Here is a 24,306-nt window from a genome sequence, read left to right on the forward strand (position 1 = left end):
AGTTTATAACTCCTGGCCCTGGTACAGTTTATAACTCCTGGCCCTAGTACAGTTTATAACTCCTGGCCCTAGTACAGTTTATAACTCCTGGCCCTAGTACAGTTTATAACTCCTGGCCCTAGTACAGTTTATAACTCCTGGCCCTGGTACAGTTTATAACTCCTGGCCCTAGTACAGTTTATAACTCCTGAGCCTAGTACAGTTTATAACTCCTGGCCCTAGTACAGTTTATAACTCCTGGCCCTGGTACAGTTTATAACTCCTGGCCTAGTACAGTTTATAACTCCTGGCCCTAGTACAGTTTATAACTCCTGGCCCTAGTACAGTTTATAACTCCTGGCCCTAGTACAGTTTATAACTCCTGGCCTTAGTACAGTTTATAACTCCTGACCCTAGTACAGTTTATAAATCAGTTCTCAACACTCCTGTTATTCCCTCTGTGAATTTACTGTTCGTTCATTATTTGAATATTGTCCTTTAACTTGTTTCCCCATAAAGCTCCAGTACAGACTCCCCACCTTGTTGTTCTTAACATAGAAGTCATGCTATGAACACAGTCAATCTCACTGTGACATTATCTAATATTGTCACGTTCTGACCTTAGTTCTTTTGTTATGTCTTTGTTTTAGTATGATCAGGGCTTGAGTTGGGTGGGTTGTCTATGTTTGTTTTCTATTGAGTTGGTATTTTCTGTGTTTGGCCTGGTATGGTTCTCAATCAGAGGCAGCTGTCAATCGTTGTCCCTGATTGAGAACCGTACTTAGGTAGCCTGGTTGTCCCTGATTGAGAACCGTACTTAGGTAGCCTGGTTGTCCCTGATTGAGAACCGTACTTAGGCAGCCTGGTTGTCCCTGATTGAGAACCGTACTTAGGCAGCCTGGTTGTCCCTGATTGAGAACTGTACTTAGGCAGCCTGGTTGTCCCTGATTGAGAACCGTACTTAGGCATCCTGGTTGTCCCTGATTGAGAACCGTACATAGGCAGCCTGGTTGTCCCTGATTGAGAACCGTACTTAGGCAGCCTGGTTGTCCCTGATTGAGAACCGTACTTAGGCAGCCTGGTTGTCCCTGATTGAGAACCGTACTTAGGCAGCCTGGTTGTCCCTGATTGAGAACCGTACTTAGGCAGCCTGGTTGTCCCTGATTGAGAACCGTACTTAGGCAGCCTGGTTGTCCCTGATTGAGAACCGTACTTAGGCAGCCTGGTTGTCCCTGATTGAGAACCGTACTTAGGCAACCTGGTTGTCCCTGATTGAGAACCGTACTTAGGCAGCCTGGTTGTCCCTGATTGAGAACCGTACTTAGGCAGCCTGGTTGTCCCTGATTGAGAACCGTACTTAGGCAGCCTGGTTGTCCCTGATTGAGAACCGTACTTAGGCAGCCTGGTTGTCCCTGATTGAGAACCGTACTTAGGCAGCCTGGTTGTCCCTGATTGAGAACCGTACTTAGGCAGCCTGGTTGTCCCTGATTGAGAACCGTACTTAGGCAGCCTGGTTGTCCCTGATTGAGAACCGTACTTAGGCAGCCTGGTTGTCCCTGATTGAGAACCGTACTTAGGCAGCCTGGTTGTCCCTGATTGAGAACCGTACTTAGGCAGCCTGGTTGTCCCTGATTGAGAACCGTACTTAGGCAGCCTGGTTGTCCCTGATTAAGAACCGTACTTAGGCAGCCTGGTTGTCCTGATTGAGAACCGTACTTAGGCAGCCTGGTTGTCCCTGATTGAGAACCGTACATAGGCAGCCTGGTTGTCCCTGATTGAGAACCGTACTTAGGCAGCCTGGTTGTCCCTGATTGAGAACCGTACTTAGGCAGCCTGGTTGTCCCTGATTGAGAACCGTACATAGGCAGCCTGGTTGTCCCTGATTGAGAACCGTACTTAGGCAGCCTGGTTGTCCCTGATTGAGAACCGTACTTAGGCAGCCTGGTTGTCCCTGATTGAGAACCGTACTTAGGCAGCCTGGTTGTCCCTGATTGAGAACCGTACATAGGCAGCCTGGTTGTCCCTGATTGAGAACCGTACTTAGGCAGCCTGGTTGTCCCTGATTGAGAACCGTACTTAGGCAGCCTGGTTGTCCCTGATTGAGAACTGTACTTAGGCAGCCTGGTTGTCCCTGATTGAGAACCGTACTTAGGCAGCCTGGTTGTCCCTGATTGAGAACCGTACTTAGGCAGCCTGGTTGTCCCTGATTGAGAACCGTACTTAGGCAGCCTGTTTTCACCCTTGAGTTGTGGGTGATTCTTTTCTGTTCAGTGTTTTTTGAGCACAACACAGGACTGTTCGTTTTTGTCGTTTTATTTGTTTTGTTCAGTGTTCATTACGGTATTAAAAACATGAACACTTTACCACGCTGCATCTTGGTCCTCACCTTCTTCCACCAAACGGTCGTTACAAATATTTCTGCTAAAGTTGATATAAACTGTAGTCCATTGAACCGGGCGTTCAAGCACCTGTTCTTGCTTTGATAACATCAGACCTTTTCAGGCGGCAGAGGGAAAAGATACCTTGTAGACCTCTGTGTATTCTGTACCAGGTGTTTTGTTCTGCAGCAGTATCTACCTGCCCATTCAGAGGTTAAAAAAGAGTTCCATTCTATTCTGCAATTAAAGTCTCATAAAAAAGTCCCCTTTTGTTCCTGGTTGTTTTCATCCAGAAGTTACTCACGTCAAATTAGCCATTTTCTTTTCTCGGCTCCCATAGAGCAGCTAACAAAAGCTCTCCATTCTGTTCCCACGTTAATACATGTAACTAGCTCTAATGGCTGTGTCTAGTTAACGGGCTGACAACACAAAGACTTGGTTATTATTACACCTGACAATAGGGCAGATAGATTTTAATGTTATTTCAGAATTCAGAGACATGCTGGCTTCTATAATGGCTTCCATTGTATGGATAACTGAAGAAGAAATGACTTGCACCCAACCATTAGGTTGAGATTCTCTCAATGACTTGGTGTTTCTACCAGCTGGGTTTCTATGGTGACGTCGATTCATTCCAGAAAGCTCATTCGGACCGTTTTCTACGAACAAGCAGGATGGAGTAAAGACGTACTGCCCAAACCCACGTGCATTAACAGGACAATGTGGTCCATGGTAGGAACACGACCAAACCACGTGCATTAACAGGACAATGTGGTCCATGAGTAGGAACACGACCAAACCACGTGCATTAACAGGACAATGTGGTCGATGGTAAGAATACGACCAAACCCGTGCATTAACAGGACAATGTGTTCGATGGTAGAACAACCAAACCACGTGCATTAACAGGACAATGTGGTCCATGAGTAGGAACACAACCAAACCACGTGCATTAACAGGACAATGTGGTCGATGGGTAGGAACACGACCAAACCACGTGCATTAACAGGACAATGTGGTCGATGGGTAGGAACACGACCAAACCACGTGCATTAACAGGACAATGTGGTCGATGGGTAGGAACACGACCAAACCCACGTGCATTAACAGGACAATGTGGTCGATGGTAAGAACACGACCAAACCACGATGCATTAACAGGACAATGTGGTCGATGAGTAGGACACGACCAAACCCGTGCATTAACAGGACAATGTGGTCGATGGGTAGGAACACGACCAAACCACGTGCATTAACAGGACAATGTAGTCGATGGTAGAACACGACCAAACCACGTGCATTAACAGGACAATGTGGTCGATGGGTAGGAACACGACCAAACCCGCGTGCATTAACAGGACAATGTGGTCGATGGGTAGGAACCACGACCAAACCACGTGCATTAACAGGACAATGTGGTGATGGGTAGGAACACGACCAAACCACGTGCATTAACAGGACAATGTGGTCGATGGGTAAGAACACGGCCAAACCGCGTGCATTAACAGGACAATGTGGTCGATGGTAGAACACGACCAAACCACGTGCATTAACAGGACAATGTGGTCGATGGGTAGGAACACGACCAAACCACGTGCATTAACAGGACAATGTGGTCGATGGTAAGAACACGACCAAACCACGTGCATTAACAGGACAATGTGGTCGATGGTAGGAACACGACCAAACCACGTGCATTAACAGGACAATGTGGTCGATGGGTAGGAACACGACCAAACCACGTGCATTAACAGGACAATGTGGTCGATGGTAGAACACGACCAAACCACGTGCATTAACAGGACAATGTGGTCGATGGGTAGGAACACGACCAAACCACGTGCATTAACAGGACAATGTGGTCGATGGGTAGGAACACGACCAAACCCGTGCATTAACAGGACAATGTGGTCGATGGTAGGAACACGGCCAAACCACGTGCATTAACAGGACAATGTGGTCGATGGGTAGGAACACGACCAAACCACGTGCATTAACAGGACAATGTGGTCGATGGGTAGGAACACGACCAAACCACGTGCATTAACAGGACAATGTGGTCGATGGTAGGAACACGACCAAACCCACGTGCATTAACAGGACAATGTGGTCGATGTGTAAGACACGACCAAACCATGATACATTTTTAGATGTTATTTCTATTTCAATGCAGTCATTATTCTCTCCTGCTATATTTTTGCAAAATACATTCAATATCAAAAAGGAAATCTTGTAAGTTAATTTTTCAGATTCAGTTTGAGCTCATGTCTTTTGTAGCAAAACGATGTAACGAATGTCGTGGGGAGAAGGAGAAGAGGACCATGGTAACTATTTATAATATGTTTAATAAATACCAACACTTGAACAAACACAACAAACGAACAGTTCTGCAAGGTGCAATACACAAAACAGAAAACAACTACCCACAAACACAGGTGAGGAACAGGCTACCTAAGTATGGTTCTCAATCAGAGACAACGACAGACAGCTGTCCCTGATTGAGAACCAATACCCCGACAAAAACAGCGACATACAAAAACATAGAAAAAATAACATAGAATACACCCTAGTCACACCCTGGCCTAACCAAAATAGAGAATAAAAAAGCCTCTCTATGGCCAGTGCGTGAATGAACAATCCCACAGGAAAGTACAGACTCCTTGGCAGGAAGTACAGACTCCTAGGCAGGAAGTACAGACTCCTAGGCAGGAAGTACAGACTCCTAGGCAGGAAGTACAGACTCCTAGGCAGGAAGTACAGACTCCTAGGCAGGAAGTACAGACTCCGAGGCAGGAAGTACAGACTCCGAGGCAGGAAGTACAGACTCAAGGCATAGCAATAAACATAATGAATCCCGCCTACTTTTATTTTCCCCTCTACTAAAAATGGAACATTTTATTTTGGAACAGAGTTGAGAACACACAGGTACACACACTGTTATCTTCAGCTTTAAGTAGTAGTGGAGAAGCAGCCTCCACTGTAATGTTAGTGACAGTAGGCCAAAGAGCTAAACCAGTAGATGGGAGAGGCAGAACCAGTAGATAGGAGAGAGCAGAACTAGTAGATGGGAGAGAGCAGAACCAGTAGATGGGGAAAGAGCAGAACTAGTAGATGGGAGAGAGCAGAACCAGTAGATAGGAGAGAGCAGAACCAATAGATAGGAGAGAGCAGAACCAGTAGATAGGAGAGAGCAGAACCAGTAGGAAGGAGAGAGCAGAACCAGTAGGAAGGAGAGAGCAGAACCAGTAGATAGGAGAGAGCAGAACCAGTAGATAGGAGAGAGCAGAACCAGTAGATAGGAGAGAGCGGAACCAGTAGATACGAGAGAGCAGAACCAGTAGATAGGAGAGAGCAGAACCAGTAGATAGGAGAGAGCAGAACCAGTAGACAGGAGAGTGCAGAACCAGTAGATAGGAGAGAGCAGAACCAGTAGATAGGAGAGAGCAGAACCAGTAGGAAGGAGAGAGCAGAACCAGTAGATAGGAGAGAACAGAACCAGTAGACAGGAGAGAGCAGAACCAGTAGATAGGAGAGAGCAGAACCCGTAGGAAGGAGAGAGCAGAACCAGTAGATAGGAGAGAGCAGAACCAGTAGGAAGGAGAGAGCAGAACCAGTAGATAGGAGAGAGCAGAACCAGTAGATACGAGAGAGCAGAACCAGTAGATACGAGAGAGCAGAACCAGTAGATAGGAGAGTGCAGAACCAGTAGGAAGGAGAGAGCAGAACCAGTAGACAGGAGAGAGCAGAACCAGGAGATAGGAGAGAGCAGAACCAGGAGATAGGAGAGAGCAGAACCAGTAGGAAGGAGAGAGCAGAACCAGTAGATAGGAGAGAGCAGAACCAGTAGGAAGGAGAGAGCAGAACCAGTAGATAGGAGAGAGCAGAACCAGTAGGAAGGAGAGAGCAGAACCAGTAGATAGGAGAGAGCAGAACCAGTAGATAGGAGAGAGCAGAACCAGTAGATAGGAGAGAACAGAACCAGTAGACAGGAGAGAGCAGAACCAGTAGATAGGAGAGAGCAGAACCAGTAGATAGGAGAGAGCAGAACCAGTAGATAGGAGAGAGCAGAACCAGTAGATAGGAGAGAGCAGAACCAGTAGATAGGAGAGAGCAGAACCAGTAGGAAGGAGAGAGCAGAACCAGTAGGAAGGAGAGAGCAGAACCAGTAGGAAGGAGAGAGCAGAACCAGTAGGAAGGAGAGAGCAGAACCAGTAGGAAGGAGAGAGCAGAACCAGTAGATAGGAGAGAGCAGAACCAGTAGGAAGGAGAGAGCAGAACCAGTAGACAGGAGAGAGCAGAACCAGTAGATAGGAGAGAGCAGAACCAGTAGATAGGAGAGAGCAGAACCAGTAGATAGGAGAGAGCAGAACCAGTAGGAAGGAGAGAGCAGAACCAGTAGATAGGAGAGAGCAGAACCAGTAGACAGGAGAGAGCAGAACCAGTAGATAGGAGAGAGCAGAACCAGTAGGAAGGAGAGAGCAGAACCAGTAGGAAGGAGAGAGCAGAACCAGTAGATACGAGAGAGCAGAACCAGTAGATAGGAGAGAGCAGAACCAGTAGATAGGAGAGAGCAGAACCAGTAGGAAGGAGAGAGCAGAACCAGTAGATAGGAGAGAGCAGAACCAGTAGGAAGGAGAGAGCAGAACCAGTAGATAGGAGAGAGCAGAACCAGTAGGAAGGAGAGAGCAGAACCAGTAGGAAGGAGAGAGCAGAACCAGTAGATAGGAGAGAGCAGAACCAGTAGATAGGAGCGATTAGTGACAGAGAGAGAGCAGAACCAGTAGATAGGAGCGATTAGTGACAGAGAGAGAGGCAAACGAGAGAGGAATACTCCGAGTTCTATGTATGACCTCACTCTGAAAGCATCCTGCTGGCGCCTGAACTAATGACACCACAACTACAACATAAGCGTGAGGATTAGATGAAAGGGCTTCAGCAAGGAATTCCCGTAAGACTACTTCATACCCTGCCCTTGCAGAGGTAGGCCTATCTGTTTGCCAGATCTGTCAGCTTCTATGCATAATGATAGTCTTACACTTCTGTTAGATGTTGATACCTTTCTTTACTTATTCTCCTTCGTTCCTTAAAGAACAGGGCCTGTACTTGTGTTTCAGGGGAGGTTTCTTTACTTCGTTCCTTAAAGAACAGGGCCTGTAATCGTGTTTCAGGGGAGGTTTCTTTACTTCGCTCCTTAAAGAACAGGGCCTGTAATCGTGTTTCAGGGGAGGTTTCTTTACTTCGCTCCTTAAAGAACAGGGCCTGTACTTGTGTTTCAGGGGAGGTTTCTTTACTTCGTTCCTTAAAGAACAGGGCCTGTACTTGTGTTTCAGGGAGGTTTCTTTACTTCGTTCCTTAAAGAACAGGGCCTGTACTTGTGTTTCAGGGGAGGTTTCTTTACTTCGTTCCTTAAAGAACAGGGCCTGTAATCGTGTTTCAGGGGAGGTTTCTTTACTTCGTTCCTTAAAGAACAGGGCCTGTAATCGTGTTTCAGGGGAGGTTTCTTTACTTCGTTCCTTAAAGAACAGGGCCTGTACTTGTGTTTCAGGGGAGGTTTCTTTACTTCGTTCCTTAAAGAACAGGGCCTGTACTTGTGTTTCAGGGGAGGTTTCTTTACTTCGTCCCTTAAAGAACAGGGCCTGTACTTGTGTTTCAGGGAGGTTTCTTTACTTCGTTCCTTAAAGAACAGGGCCTGTACTCGTGTTTCAGGGGAGGTTTCTTTACTTCGTTCCTTAAAGAACAGGGCCTGTACTCGTGTTTTAGGGAGGTTTGAGGGAGGACGGCTCATAATAATGTCTGGAATGGAGTAAATGGAATGGCAGCAAACCATGTGTATGATGTATTTGATACCATTCCACTCATTCCACTCCAGTCATTACCACGAGCCCCGTCCTCCTAATTAAAGTTTCACCAACCTCCTGTGTCGTGTTTGTACACCTTTTCAGTACATCTTTGTCATGTTATCCTCTGAAACCTTCCCCTTGAATTGATGAAATACGAACAGTGAATGCCAGAACTGTTCATCAGCTGATACGTTTAGAGCTCCATAATTTAGGAATATAAACTGTTAAAACCTAATATATTTCTGTAATATATTGCCACTTCTCTTTAGAGATTGATGTAATGCAGTCAGACAGATCTTTGTTGGTGGAAACGGGGTCCCTGCCTTTGCAGGGAGTAAAGGGTTGACATCAGTGTTGTTCACACAGCCCTGTAATTTAAACTAACTCCATACAGTCTGAAATACGTTTGTTTATAGCAAGTAATAATAGCTATGTTATTCATGTCTACTGTGACTCGTGATCAATGCCGTGGATTTAACGTGGATTCTAGGTGTGTCTATGAAACTGTGTAGCCACCAAATGACTAATGAATCCCATGTCCCAGAGTTGTGGTCTTTGGTCGGATTAGGCCTCTTGTGTGGTGTGGAATACTTCCAATGACTCTCAGCTGTTGGCCAGGTCACATCCATAGTTTGGAGGTGATCCATCTAATCCTCTCAAACAATGCCAATAACGTTTTCCCATGGAGGTGCAATATCTTTGAGTTCACAGAAAGTGTTAAACTGGGTACAAGGTATGATTGTGTGTTGTGACTCATAGATGTGAGTTCAGAACACGTTGTAGAATGGATTAACACTTCTAACAGACCTGGACCACTAATAGAACTGGACCACTAATAGAGACTGGACCACTAATAGAACTGGACCACTAATAAACCTGAACCACTAGTAGAACTGGACCACTAATAGAACTGTATAATAGAACTGGAACACTAGTAGAACTGGACCACTAATAGAACTGGACCACTAATAGAACTGGACCACTAATAGAACTGGACCACTAATAGAACTGGACCACTAATAGAACTGGACCACTAATAGAACTGGACCACTAATAGAACTGTATAATAGAACTGGACCACTAATAGAAACTGGACCACTAATAGAACTGGACCTCTAATAGAACTGGACCTCTAATAGAACTGGACCACTAATAGAACTGGACCACTAATAGAACTGTATAATAGAACTGGACCACTAATAGAACTGGACCACTAATAGAACTGGACCACTAATAGAACTGTATAATAGAACTGGACCACTAATAGAACTGGACCACGAATAGAACTGGACCACTAATAGAACTGGACAACTAATAGAACTGTATAATAGAACTGGACCACTAGTAGAACTGGACCACTAATAGAACTGGACCACTAATAGAACTGTATAATAGAACTGGACCACTAATAGAACTGGACCACTAATAGAACTGGACCACTAATAGAACTGGACCACTAATAAGCCTGAACCACTAGTAGAACTGGACCACTAATAGAACTGTATAATAGAACTGGACCACTAATAGAACTGGACCACTAATAGAACTGGACCACTAATAGAACTGGACCACTAACAGACCTGGACCACTAATAGAACTGGACCACTAATAGAACTGGTACTAATAGAACTGGACCACTAATAGAACTGTATAATAGAACTGGAGCCACTAATAGAACTGGACCACTAATAGAACTGGACCTCTAATAGAACTGGACCACTAATAGAACTGGACCACTAATAGAACTGGATCACTAATAGCCACTAATAGAACTGGACCACTAATAGAACTGGACTGGACCACTAATAGAACTGGACCACTAGTAGAACTGGACCACTAGTAGAACTGGACCACTAATAGAACTGGACCACTAATAGAACTGGACCACTAACAGACCTGGACCACTAATAGAACTGGACCACTAATAGAACTGGACCACTAGTAGAACTGGACCACTAATAGAACTGGACCACTAATAGAACTGGACCACTAGTAGAACTGGACCACTAATAGAACTGGACCACTAGTAGAACTGGACCACTAGTAGAACTGGACCACTAATAGAACTGGACCACTAATAGAACTGGACCACTAATAGAACTGTATAATAGAACTGGACCACTAATAGAACTGGACCACTAATAGAACTGGAACACTAATAGAACTGTATAATAAAACTGGACCACTAATAGAACTGGACCACTAATAGAACTGGACCACTAATAGAACTGTATAATAGAACTGGACCACCAATAGAACTGGACAACTAATAGAACTGTATAATAGAACTGGACCACCAATAGAACTGGACAACTAATAGAACTGGACCTCTAATAGAACTGGACCACTAATACAACTGTATAATAGAACTGGACCACTAATAGAACTGGACCACTAATAGAACTGGACAACTAATAGAACTGGACCTCTAATAGAGAACTGGACCACTAATAGAACTGGACCACTAATAGAACTGGACCACTAATAGAACTGGATCACTAATAGAACTAGACACTAATAGAACTGAACCACTAATAGAACTGGACACTAATAGAACTGGACCTCTAATAGAACTGTATAATAGAACTGGACCACTAATAGGAACTGGGACCACTAATAGAACTGGACCACTAGTAGAACTGGACCTCTAATAGAACTGGACCACTAGTAGAACTGGACCACTAATAGAACTGGACCACTAATAGAACTGGATCACTAATAGAACTGGACCACTAATAGAACTGGACCACTAATAGAAGACTGTATAATAGAACTGGACCACTAATAGAACTGGACCACTAATAGAACTGGACCACTAATAGAACTGGACCTCTAATAGAACTGGACCACTAATAGAACTGGACCTCTAATAGAACTGTATTATAGAACTGGACCACTAATAGAACTGGACCACTAATAGAACAAGACAGGTTGTGAAAAAGCTTACCCATAATTCTCCTCTCTCTCCTTTATTCCCAGTGAAGTACATGTAGAGGGAAGCCAGCCTCAAGACAGGTTGTGAAAAAGCTTACCCATAATTCTCCTCTCTCTCAGTATTCCCAGTGAGATGTACATGTGGGAAGCCAGCCTCAAGACAGGTTGTGAAAAAGCTTACCCTTAATTCTCCCTCTCATATTCCCAGTGAAGTACATGTGGGAAGCCAGCCTCAAGACAGGTTCTAAAAAAGCTTACCCATAATTCTCCTCTCATATTCCCAGTGAAGTACATGAGGGAAGCCAGCCTCAAGACAGGTTGTGAAAAGCTTACCCATAATTCTCCTCTCTCTCATATTCCCAGTGAAGTACATGAGAGAAGCCAGCCCTATGTGAAGAAGGGTTCTCCTGTGTCAGAGATAGGCTGGAGAAGGCGCCCCCACCTGAGTCCCATAGGCAATTAGCCCCCACTGTGATGTCCATAGTCACCCCCACCATTAACCAACACAGAGGGACAGTTTCATCCCCTTAAGATGTGTACCACGTCTCCAGACAGAGAAACGTTTCAGACCCTCTGGAAACATAGTCTACAGCAATTAACCTCCAGCATCATTCTGCATGACTTCTCAGCATCATTCTGCATGACTTCTCCAGACCCTGAAACAGGTAAAGGCTCCAGCATCATTCTGCATGACTTCTCCAGACCCTGAGAAACAGGTAAGGCTCCACATCATTCTGCATGACTTCTCCAGACCCTGGAAACAGGTAAAGGCTCCAGCATCATTCTGCATGACTTCTTCAGACCCTGGAAACAGAGTAAGGCTCCAGCATCATTCTGCATTGACTTCTCCAGACCCTGGAAACAGAGTAAAGGCTCCAGCATCATTCTGCATGACTTCTCCAGACCCTGGAAACAGGTAAAGGCTCCAGCATCATTCAGATGACTTCTCCAGACCCTGGAAACAGGTAAAGGCTCCAGCATCATTTCTGCATGACGTCTCCAGACCTGGAAACAGAGTAAAGGCTCCAGCATCATTCTGCATGACTTCTCCAGACCCTGGAAACAGGTAAAGGCTCCAGCATATTCTGCATGACGTCCCCAGACCTGAGAAACAGGTAAAGGCTCCAGCATCATTCTGCATGACTTCTCCAGACCCTGGAAACAGGTAAGGCTCCAGCATCATTCTACATGAATTAGACCCTGGAAACAGGTAAAGGCTGACCAGCATCATTCTGCATGACTTCACCAGACCCTGAAACAGGTAAAGGCTCCAGCATCATTCTGCATGACGTCTCCAGACCCTGGAAACAGGTAAAGGCTCCAGCATCATTCTGCATTACTATTATTCTGTTTCCCCCCCGTATATTATTATCTACAGGGCGTAACGGCAGGGGGTGCAGGCCTCGGTGGGGTAACACTTCTACAGTTAGAATTGAATGGATTTATATTGCAGGTGTTTTGCCAGATGCAGTGCCTTCAGAAAGTAGTCACACCCTAGTCACACCCCTTCACTTGTTCCACATTTTGTTGTGTTACAGCCTGAAATCAAAATGGATTCCATTGATTTTTTCTGCCCACCCATCTACACACAGTAACCCATAATGACTAAGTGAGAACATGTCTTTATCAAATGTATTGGAAACTAAATACAGAAATATCTCATTTACATAGGTTTTCCCACCCTGAGTCAATAATCAAATGTTTATAATCAATCAATCAAGTTTATTTAAAAAGCCCTTCTTACATCAGCTGATGTCACAAAGTGCTGTACAGAAACCCAGCCTCAATACATGTTAGAATCAATTCGGCAGATTACAGCTGTGAGTCTTTCTGGGTAAGTCTCTAAGAGCTTTGCTCATTGTACAATATTTGCACATTATTGTAGGTGCTGAAGGTGCTGTAATTTGCGGGGAGAGACTCATCTCATCCACACCAATGAGTAAGTCCCATATTGTTTCCTGGGACAGTGAAGGTGCTGTAATAACAGTCACAATGGTTACATTGTGACGGTTCTCAACTATCAGAGTGTTCAAGTTTGAGTAAGTCCACCCTTGATTAGCCAACACAGTAGCGGGTTCTGTCTGACAGGTCACAATAGACTACCTTAATTAACCAACACAGAGTGTTCAGAGTTTCTACCTTAATTAGCAACACAGAGAAACAGCGGGTTCTATCTGACACACATAGACTACCTTAATTAACCAACACAGAGAAACAGTTTCTATCTGATACACATTCTACCTTAATTAACCAGCACAGAAACAGTTTCTATCTGACACACATAGTCTACCTTAATTAACCAACACAGAGAAACAGTTTCTATCTGATACACATAGTCTACCTTAATTAACCAACACAGAGAAACAGTTTCTATCTGACTACATAGTAGTCTTAATTAACCAACACAGAGAAACTTTCTATCTGACACACAATCTAACAATTAACCAACACAGAGAAACAGTTTCTATCTGATACACATAGTCTACCTTAATTAACCAACACAGAGAAACAGTTTCTATCTGATACAACATATCCACTAGGCTACCTAATTAACCAACACAGAGAAACTAGGCTACCTGCTTAACCTACACCCCCTAATCACTAGGCTACCTGCCGCCCCTCTAACCACTAGGCTACCTGCCGTCCCTACACTCTAACCACTAGGCTACCTGCCGTCCCTACACTCTAACCACTAGGCTACCTGCCGTCCCTACACTCTAACCACTAGGATACCTGCCGTCCCTACATTCTAACCACTAGGCTACCTGCCGTCCCTCTCTAACCACTAGGATACCTGCCGTCCTACATTCTAACCACTAGGCTACCTGCCGTCCCTACTCTCTAACCACTAGGATACCTGCCGTCTGGCTACATTCTAACCACTAGGCTACCTGCCGTCCCTGCTCTCTAACCACTGGGCTACCTGCCGTCCTACATTCCCTAACCACTAGGCTACCTGCCGTACCTACATTCTAACCACTAGGATACCTGCCGTCCCTACACTCTAACCACTAGGATACCGTCCCTACACTCTAACCACTAGGCTACCTGCCGTCCCTACACTCTAACCACTAGGCTACCTGCCGCGTCTACTGTAACCCACTAGGCTACCTACCGTCCCTACCTCTAACCACTAGGCTACCTGCCGTCCCTACACTCTAACCACTAGGATACCTGCCGTCCCTACACTCTAACCACTAGGCTACCTGCCGTCCCTACACTCTAACCACTAGGATACCTGCCGTCCCTACACTCTAACCACTAGGCTGCCGTCCCTACACTCTAACCACTAGGATACCTGCCGTCCCTACACTGTAACCACTAGGATACCTGCCGTCCCCACTCTAACCACTAACCCGTCCCTAGGATACCTGTCCCCCGTCCCTGCCGTCCTACTCTAACCACTAGGCTACCTGCTGCCGCACGGTACAATTTCTAGGTTCTATTTAATCCCAAAGTTATGGATCTGACTTTGCCATCCTCCCATACCTTCTCATCTATAACCTATCCGAGGCAGACACCTCCACCCGACCAGGAACTCAATCGCCCTGAGCCCATCCTTTACAACGAGGTCCCGTCCACCCTCCGGAGCATCGGGAGGATCTGAGTCCATGGCCTTAGACTTGACAGGCCTGGTATTTATACAGTCATTTGACAGGCCTGGTATTTATACAGTCATTTAGACAGGCCTGGTATTTATACAGTCATTTATACAGGCCTGGTATTTATATTTAGACAGGCCTCATTTAGACAGGCCTGGTATTTATGCAGTCATTTAGACAGGCCTGGTCTTTATACAGTCATTTAGACAGGCCTGGTATTTATACAGTCACTTAGACAGGCCTGGTATTTATACAGTCACTTAGACAGGCCTGGTATTTATACAGTCATTTAGACAGGCCTGAGTCGTTATACAGTCATTTAGACAGGCCTGGTCGTTATACAGTCATTTAGACAGGCCTGGTATTTATACAGTCATTTAGACAGGCCTGGTATTTATACAGTCATTTAGACAGGCCTGGTATTTATACAGTCATTTAGACAGGCCTGGTATTTATACAGTCACTTAGACAGGCCTAGTATTTATACAGTCATTTAGACAGGCCTGGTATTTATACAGTCACTTAGACAGTCATTTTTAACAGGCCTGGTATTTTATACAGTCATTTAGACAGGCCTGGTATTTATAGTCATAGACAGGCCTGGTATTTATACAGTCATTTAGACAGGCCTGGTATTTATACAGTCACTTAGACAGGCCTGGTCATTATACAGTCATTTATACAGTCATTTAGACAGGCCTGGTATTGTTTATACAGATCATTTAGACAGGCCTGGTATTTATACAGTCATTTAGACAGGCCTGGTATTTATACAGTCATTTAGACAGGCCTGGTCTTTATACAGTCATTTAGACAGGCCTGGTATTTATACAGTCATTTAGACAGGCCTGGTATTTATACAGTCATTTAGACAGGCCTGGTCTTTAATATATGCCATTTAGCAGAGCAGCTTTTATCCAGCGACTTACAGTCATGTGTGCATACATTCTACGTATGGGTGGTCGAGGATTGAACCCACTACCCTGGCGTTACAAGCGCCATGCTCTACCAACTGAGCTACAGAGGACCACAATTTATACAGTCATTTAGACAGGCCTGGTATTTATACAGTCACTTAGACAGGCCTAGTATTTATACAGTCATTTAGACAGGCCTGGTCGTTATACAGTCATTTAGACAGGCCTGGTCGTTATGCAGTCATTTAGACAGGCCTGGTATTTATACAGTCATTTAGACAGGCCTGGTATTTATACAGTCATTTAGACAGGCCTGGTCTTTATACAGTCATTTAGACAGGCCTGGTATTTATACAGTCATTTAGACAGGCCTGGTATTTATACAGTCATTTAGACAGGCCTGGTCTTTATACAGTCATTTAGACAGGCCTGGTATTTATACAGTCATTTAGATATGCCTGTTATTTATACAGTCATTTAGACAGGCCTGGTATTTATACAGTCATTTAGACAGGCCTGGTATTTATACAGTCATTTAGACAGGCCTGGTATTTATCAGTCATTTAGACAGGCCTGGTATTTATACAGTCATTTAGACAGGCCTGGTATTTATACAGTCATTTAGACAGGCCTGGTCTTTATAAAGTCATTTAGACAGGCCTGGTATTTATACAGTCACTTAGACAGTCATTTAGACAGGCCTGGTATTTTATACAGTCATTTAGACAGGCCTGGTATTTATAGTCACTAGACAGGCCTGGTATTTATACAGTCATTTAGACAGGCCTGGTATTTATACAGATCACTTAGACAGGCCTGGTATTTATTCAGTCATTTAGACAGGCCTGGTATTTATACAGTCACTTAGACAGGCCTGGTATTTATACAGTCATTTAGACAGGCCTGGTATTTATAGTCACTTAGACAGGCCTGGTATTTATACAGTCATTTTAGACAGGCCTGGTATTTATACAGTCATTTAGACAGGCCTGGTATTTATACAGTCATTTAGACAGGCCTGGTATTTATACAGTCATTTAGACAGGCCTGGTCTTTATACAGTCATTTAGACAGGCCTGGTATTTATACAGTCATTTAGACAGGCCTGGTATTTATACAGTCATTTAGACAGGCCTGGTCTTTATACAGTCATTTAGACAGGCCTGGTATTTATGCAGTCATTTAGACAGGCCTGGTCTTTATCTGATCATTTAGACAGGCCTGGTATTTATACAGTCATTTAGACAGGCCTGGTATTTATACATCATTTAGACAGGCCTGGTATTTATACAGTCATTTAGACAGGCCTGGTATTTATACAGTCATTTAGACAGGCCTGGTATTTATACAGTCATTTAGACAGGCCTGGTATTTATACAGTCATTTAGACAGGCCTGGTATTTATACAGTCATTTAGACAGGCCTGGTATTTATACAGTCATTTAGACAGGCCTGGTATTTATACAGTCATTTAGACAGGCCTGGTATTTTATACAGTCATTTAGACAGGCCTGGTATTTATACAGTCATTTAGACAGGCCTGGTATTTATGCAGTCATTTAGACAGGCCTGGTATTTATACAGTCATTTAGACAGGCCTGGTCTTTAGACAGTCATTTAGACAGGCCTGGTATTTTATACAGTCATTTAGACAGGCCTGGTATTTATAGTCATTTAGACAGGCCTGGTATTTATACAGTCATTTAGACAGGCCTGGTATTTATACAGTCATTTAGACAGGCCTGGTATTTATACAGTCATTTAGACAGGCTGGTATTTATACAGTCATTTAGACAGGCCTGGTATTTATACAGTCATTTAGACAAGCCTGGTCTTTATACAGTCATTTAGACAGGCCTGGTATTTATACAGTCATTTAGACAGGCCTGGTATTTATACAGTCATTTAGACAGGCCTGGTATTTATACAGTCATTTAGACAGGCCTGGTCTTTATACAGTCATTTAGACAGGCCTGGTATTTATCTGATCATTTAGACAGGCCTGGTATTTATACAGTCATTTAGACAGGGCCTGGTCTTTATACAGTCATTTAGACAGGCCTGGTATTTATACAGTCATTTAGACAGGCCTGGTATTTATACTGATCATTTAGACAGGCCTGGTCTTTATACAGTCACTTAGACAGGCCTGGTATTTATTCAGTCATTTAGACAGGCCTGGTCATTCTAGTCATTTATACAGTCATTTAGACAGGCCTGGTATTTATACAGTCATTTAGACAGGCCTGGTATTTATACAGTCATTTAGACAGGCCTGGTATTTATACAGTCATTTAGACAGGCCTGGTCTTTATACAGTCATTTAGACAGGCCTGGTATTTATACAGTCATTTAGACAGGCCTGGTCTTTATACAGTCATTTAGACAGGCCTGGTCTTTATACAGTCATTTAGACAGGCCTGGTATTTATACAGTCATTTAGACAGGCCTGGTATTTATACAGTCACTTAGACAGGCCTGGTATTTATACAGTCATTTAGACAGGCCTGGTATTTATACAGTCATTTAGACAGGCCTGGTATTTATACAGTCACTTAGACAGTCATTTAGACAGGCCTGGTATTTTATACAGTCATTTTAGACAGGCCTGGTATTTATAGTCACTTAGACAGGCCTGGTATTTATACAGTCATTTAGACAGGCCTGGTATTTATACAGTCACTTAGACAGGCCTGGTATTTATACAGTCATTTAGACAAGCCTGGTCATTATACAGTCATTTATACAGTCATTTAGACAGGCCTGGTAGTTATACAGTCATTTAGACAGGCCTGGTATTTATACAGTCATTTAGACAGGCCTGGTATTTATACAGTCATTTAGACAGGCCTGGTATTTATACAGTCATTTAGACAGGCCTGGTATTTATACAGTCATTTAGACAGGCCTGGTCTTTATACAGTCATTTAGACAGGCCTGGTATTTATACAGTCATTTAGACAGGCCTGGTATTTATACAGTCATTTAGACAGGCCTGGTATTTATACAGTCATTTAGACAGGCCTGGTATTTATACAGTCATTTAGACAGGCCTGGTATTTATACAGTCATTTAGACAGGCTGGTCTTTATGCAGTCATTTAGACAGGCCTGGTATTTATACAGTCATTTTAGACAGGCCTGGTATTTATACAGTCATTTAGACAGGCCTGGTATTTATACAGTCATTTAGACAGGCCTGGTATTTATACAGTCATCTAGACAGGCCTGGTATTTATACAGTCATTTAGACAGGCCTGGTATTTATACAGTCATTTAGACAGGCCTGGTCATTTATACAGGCCTGGTCATTTAGACAGGCCTGGTATTTATACAGTCATTTAGACAGGCCTGGTATTTATACAGTCATTTAGACAGGCCTGGTATTTATACAGTCATTTAGACAGGCCTGGTATTTATACAGTCATTTAGACAGGCCTGGTATTTATACAGTCATTTAGACAGGCCTGGTCTTTATACAGTCATTTAGACAGGCCTGGTATTTATACAGTCATTTAGACAGGCCTGGTATTTATACAGTCATTTAGACAGGCCTGGTATTTATACAGTCATTTAGACAGGCCTGGTATTTATACAGTCATTTAGACAGGCCTGGTATTTATACAGTCATTTAGACAGGCCTGGTATTTATACAGTCATTTAGACAGGCCTGGTATTTAGACAGTCTTTTAGACAGGCCTGGTATTTATACAGTCATTTAGACAGGCCTGGTATTTATACAGTCATTTAGACAGGCCTGGTATTTATACAGTCATTTAGACAGGCCTGGTATTTATACAGTCATTTAGACAGGCCTGAGTGATTTATACAGTCACTTAGACAGGCCTGGTATTTTATACAGTCATTTAGACAGGCCTGGTATTTATACAGTCATTTAGACAGGCCTGGTATTTATACAGTCACTTGAACCCCAGTCATTTAGACAGGCCTGGTATTTTATACAGTCATTTAGACAGGCCTGGTATTTATAGTCACTTAGACAGGCCTGGTATTTATACAGTCATTTAGACAGGCCTGGTATTTATCAGATCACTTGAACAGGCCTGGTATTTATACAGTCATTTAGACAGGCCTGGTCATTATACAGTCATTTTATACAGTCATTTAGACAGGCCTGGTATTTATACAGTCATTTAGACAGGCCTGGTGATTTATACAGTCATTTTTAGACAGGCCTGGTATTTATACGATCATTTAGACAGGCCTGGTCTTTCTGAGTCATTTAGACAGGCCTGGTATTTATACAGTCATTTAGACAGGCCTGGTATTTATACAGTCATTTAGACAGGCCTGGTCTTTATCAGTTAGACAGGCCTGGTATTTATGCAGTCATTTAGACAGGCCTGGTATTTATACAGTCATTTAGACAGCCTGGTATTTATACAGTCACTTAGACAGGCCTGGTATTTATTCAGTCATTTAGACAGGCCTGGTCATTATACAGTCATTTATACAGTCATTTAGACAGGCCTGGTATTTATACAGTCATTTAGACAGGCCTGGTATTTATACAGTCATTTAGACAGGCCTGGTATTTATACAGTCATTTAGACAGGCCTGTCTTTATACAGTCATTTAGACAGGCCTGGTCTTTATACAGTCATTTAGACAGGCCTGGTGCAGTCATTTTTATACAGTCATTTAGACAGGCCTGGTCTTTATACAGTCATTTAGACAGGCCTGGTATTTATACAGTCATTTAGACAGGCCTGGTATTTATACAGTCATTTAGACAGGCCTGGGATCATTTAGACAGGCCTGGTCTTTATACAGTCATTTAGACAGGCCTGGTATTTATACAGTCATTTAGACAGGCCTGGTATTTATACAGTCATTTAGACAGGCCTGGTATTTATACAGTCATTTAGACAGGCCTGGTATTTATACAGTCATTTAGACAGGCCTGGTATTTATACAGTCATTTAGACAGGCCTGGTATTTATACAGTCATTTAGACAGTATTTATACAGTCATTTAGACAGGCCTGGTATTTATACAGTCATTTAGGACAGGCCTGGTATTTATACAGTCATTTAGACAGGCCTGGTATTTATACAGTCATTTAGACAGGCCTTATATACAGTCATTTAGACAGGCCTGGTATTTTTACAGTCACTTAGACAGGCCTGGTATTTATACAGTCATTTAGACAGGCCTGGTATTTATACAGTCATTTAGACAGGCCTGGTATTTTATACAGTCATTTAGACAGGCCTGGTGTTTATACAGTCACTTAGACAGTCATTTAGACAGGCCTGGTAGACAGGCCTGGTATTTATACAGTCATTTAGACAGGCCTGGTATTTATACAGTCACTTAGACAGGCCTGGTATTTATACAGTCATTTAGACAAGCCTGGTCATTATACAGTCATTTATACACAGTCATTTAGACAGGCCTGGTATTTATACAGTCATTTAGACAGGCCGGTATTTATACAGTCATTTAGACAGGCCTGGTCTTTTACAGTCATTTAGACAGGCCAGTATTTATACAGTCATTTAGACAGGCCTGGTATTTATACAGTCATTTAGACAGGCCTGGTATTTATACAGTCATTTAGACAGGCCTGGTATTTATACAGTCATTTAGACAGGCCTGTGTTATTTCATACAGGCCTGGTCTTTATACAGTCATTTAGACAGGCCTGGTATTTATACAGTCATTTAGACAGGCCTGGTATTTATACAGTCATTTAGACAGGACTGGTATTTATACAGTCATTTAGACAGGCCTGGTATTTATACAGTCATCTAGACAGGCCTGGTATTTATACAGTCATTTAGACAGGCCTGGTATTTATACAGTCATTTAGACAGGCCTGGTATTTATACAGTCATTTAAACAGGCCTGGTATTTATACAGTCATTTAGACAGGCCTGGTATTTATACAGTCATTTAGACAGGCCTGGTATTTATACAGTCATTTAGACAGACCTGGTATTTATACAGTCATTTAGACAGGCCTGGTATTTATACAGTCATCTAGACAGGCCTGGTATTTATACAGTCATTTAGACAGGCCTGGTATTTATACAGTCATTTAGACAGGCCTGGTATTTATACAGTCATTTAGACAGGCCTGGTATTTATACAGTCATTTAGACAGGCCTGGTATTTATACAGTCATTTAGACAGGCCTGGTATTTATACAGTCATTTAGACAGGCCTGGTCTTTATACAGTCATTTAGACAGGCCTGGTATTTATACAGTCCAGGCCTGGTATTTATACAGTCATTTAGACAGGCCTGGTATTTATACAGTCATTTAGACAGGCCTGGTATTTATACAGTCATTTAGACAGGCCTGGTATTTATACAGTCATCTAGACAGGCCTGGTATTTATACAGTCATTTAGACAGGCCTGGTATTTATACAGTCATTTAGACAGGCCTGGTATTTATACAGTCATTTAGACAGGCCTGGTATTTATGCAGTCATTTAGACAGGCCTGGTATTTTACAGTCATTTAGACAGGCCTGGTATTTATACAGTCATTTAGACAGGCCTGGTATTTATACAGTCATTTAGACAGGCCTGGTATTTATACAGTCATTTAGACAGGCCTGGTATTTATACAGTCATTTAGACAGGCCTGGTATTTATACAGTCATTTAGACAGGCCTGGTATTTATACAGTCATTTAGACAGGCCTGGTCTTTATACAGTCATTTAGACAGGCCTGGTATTTATACAGTCATTTAGACAGGCCTGGTATTTATACAGTCATTTAGACAGGCCTGGTATTTATACAGTCATTTAGACAGGCCTGGTATTTATACAGTCATTTAGACAGGCCTGGTATTTATACAGATCATTTAGACAGGCCTGGTATTTATACAGTCATTTAGACAGGCCTGGTATTTATACAGTCATTTAGACAGGCCTGGTATTTATACAGTCATTTAGACAGTATTTATACAGCAGGCCTGTATTTATACAGTCATTTAGACAGTCATCATTTAGACAGGCCTGGTATTTATACAGTCATTTAGACAGGCCTGGTATTTATACAGTCATTTAGACAGGCCTGGTATTTATACAGTCATTTAGACAGGCCTGGTATTTATACAGTCATTTAGACAGGCCTGGTATTTATACAGTCATTTAGACAGGCCTGGTATTTATACAGTCATTTAGACAGGCCTGGTATTTATACAGTCATTTAGACAGGCCTGGTATTTTATATCATCTAGACAGTATTTTATGCAGTCATTTAGACAGGCCTGGTATTTATACAGTCATTTAGACAGGCCTGGTATTTATACAGTCATTTAGACAGGCCTGGTATTTATACAGTCATTTAGACAGGCCTGGTATTTATACAGTCATTTAGACAGGCCTGGTATTTATACAGTCATTTAGACAGGCCTGGTCTTTATACAGTCATTTAGACAGGCCTGGTATTTATACAGTCATTTAGACAGGCCTGGTATTTATACAGTCATTTAGACAGGCCTGGTATTTATACAGTCATTTAGACAGGCCTGGTATTTATACAGTCATTTAGACAGGCCTGGTATTTATACAGTCATTTAGACAGGCCTGGTATTTATACAGTCATTTAGACAGGCCTGGTATTTATACAGTCATTTAGACAGGCCTGGTATTTATACAGTCATTTAGACAGGCCTGGTATTTATACAGTCATTTAGACAGGCCTGGTATTTATACAGTCATTTAGACAGGCCTGGTATTTATACAGTCATTTAGACAGGCCTGGTATTTATACAGTCATTTAGACAGGCCTGGTATTTATACAGTCATTTAGACAGGCCTGGTATTTATACAGTCATTTAGACAGGCCTGGTCTTTATACAGTCATTTAGACAGGCCTGGTATTTATACAGTCATTTAGACAGGCCTGGTATTTATACAGTCATTTAGACAGGCCTGGTATTTATACAGTCATTTAGACAGGCCTGGTATTTATACAGTCATTTAGACAGGCCTGGTATTTATACAGTCATTTAGTCAGGCCTGGTATTTATACAGTCATTTAGACAGGCCTGGTATTTATACAGTCATTTAGACAGGCCTGGTATTTATACAGTCATTTAGACAGGCCTGGTATTTATACAGTCATTTAGACAGGCCTGGTATTTATACAGTCATTTAGACAGGCCTGGTATTTATACAGTCATTTAGACAGGCCTGGTCTGGTCTTTATACAGTCATTTAGACAGGCCTGGTATTTATACAGTCATTTAGACAGGCCTGGTCTTTATACAGTCATTTAGACAGGCCTGGTATTTATACAGTCATTTAGACAGGCCTGGTATTTATACAGTCATTTAGACAGGCCTGGTCTTTATACAGTCATTTAGACAGGCCTGGTATTTTATACAGTCATTTAGACAGGCCTGGTATTTATACAGTCATTTAGACAGGCCTGGTATTTATACAGTCATTTAGACAGGCCTGGTATTTATACAGTCACTTCATTTAGACAGGCCTGGTATTTATACAGTCATTTAGACAGGCCTGGTATTTATACAGTCATTTAGACAGGCCTGGTATTTATACAGTCATTTAGACAGGCCTGGTATTTATACAGTCATTTAGACAGGCCTGGTATTTATACAGTCATTTAGACAGGCCTGGTATTTATACAGTCATTTAGACAGGCCTGGTAT

At 42.8% G+C, this 24,306-nt stretch overlaps 1 pseudogene; it reads left to right on the forward strand.

The window, feature by feature from the left end:
* The first annotated feature begins 4,985 nt into the window (after positions 1-4,985).
* The window catches only part of LOC124027327, a 48,847-nt pseudogene continuing 29,526 nt past the window's right edge, over positions 4,986-24,306 (forward strand).

Source organism: Oncorhynchus gorbuscha, unplaced genomic scaffold (assembly GCF_021184085.1).
Source record: "Oncorhynchus gorbuscha isolate QuinsamMale2020 ecotype Even-year unplaced genomic scaffold, OgorEven_v1.0 Un_scaffold_3102, whole genome shotgun sequence".
NCBI classification, from domain to species: Eukaryota; Metazoa; Chordata; class Actinopteri; order Salmoniformes; family Salmonidae; genus Oncorhynchus; species Oncorhynchus gorbuscha.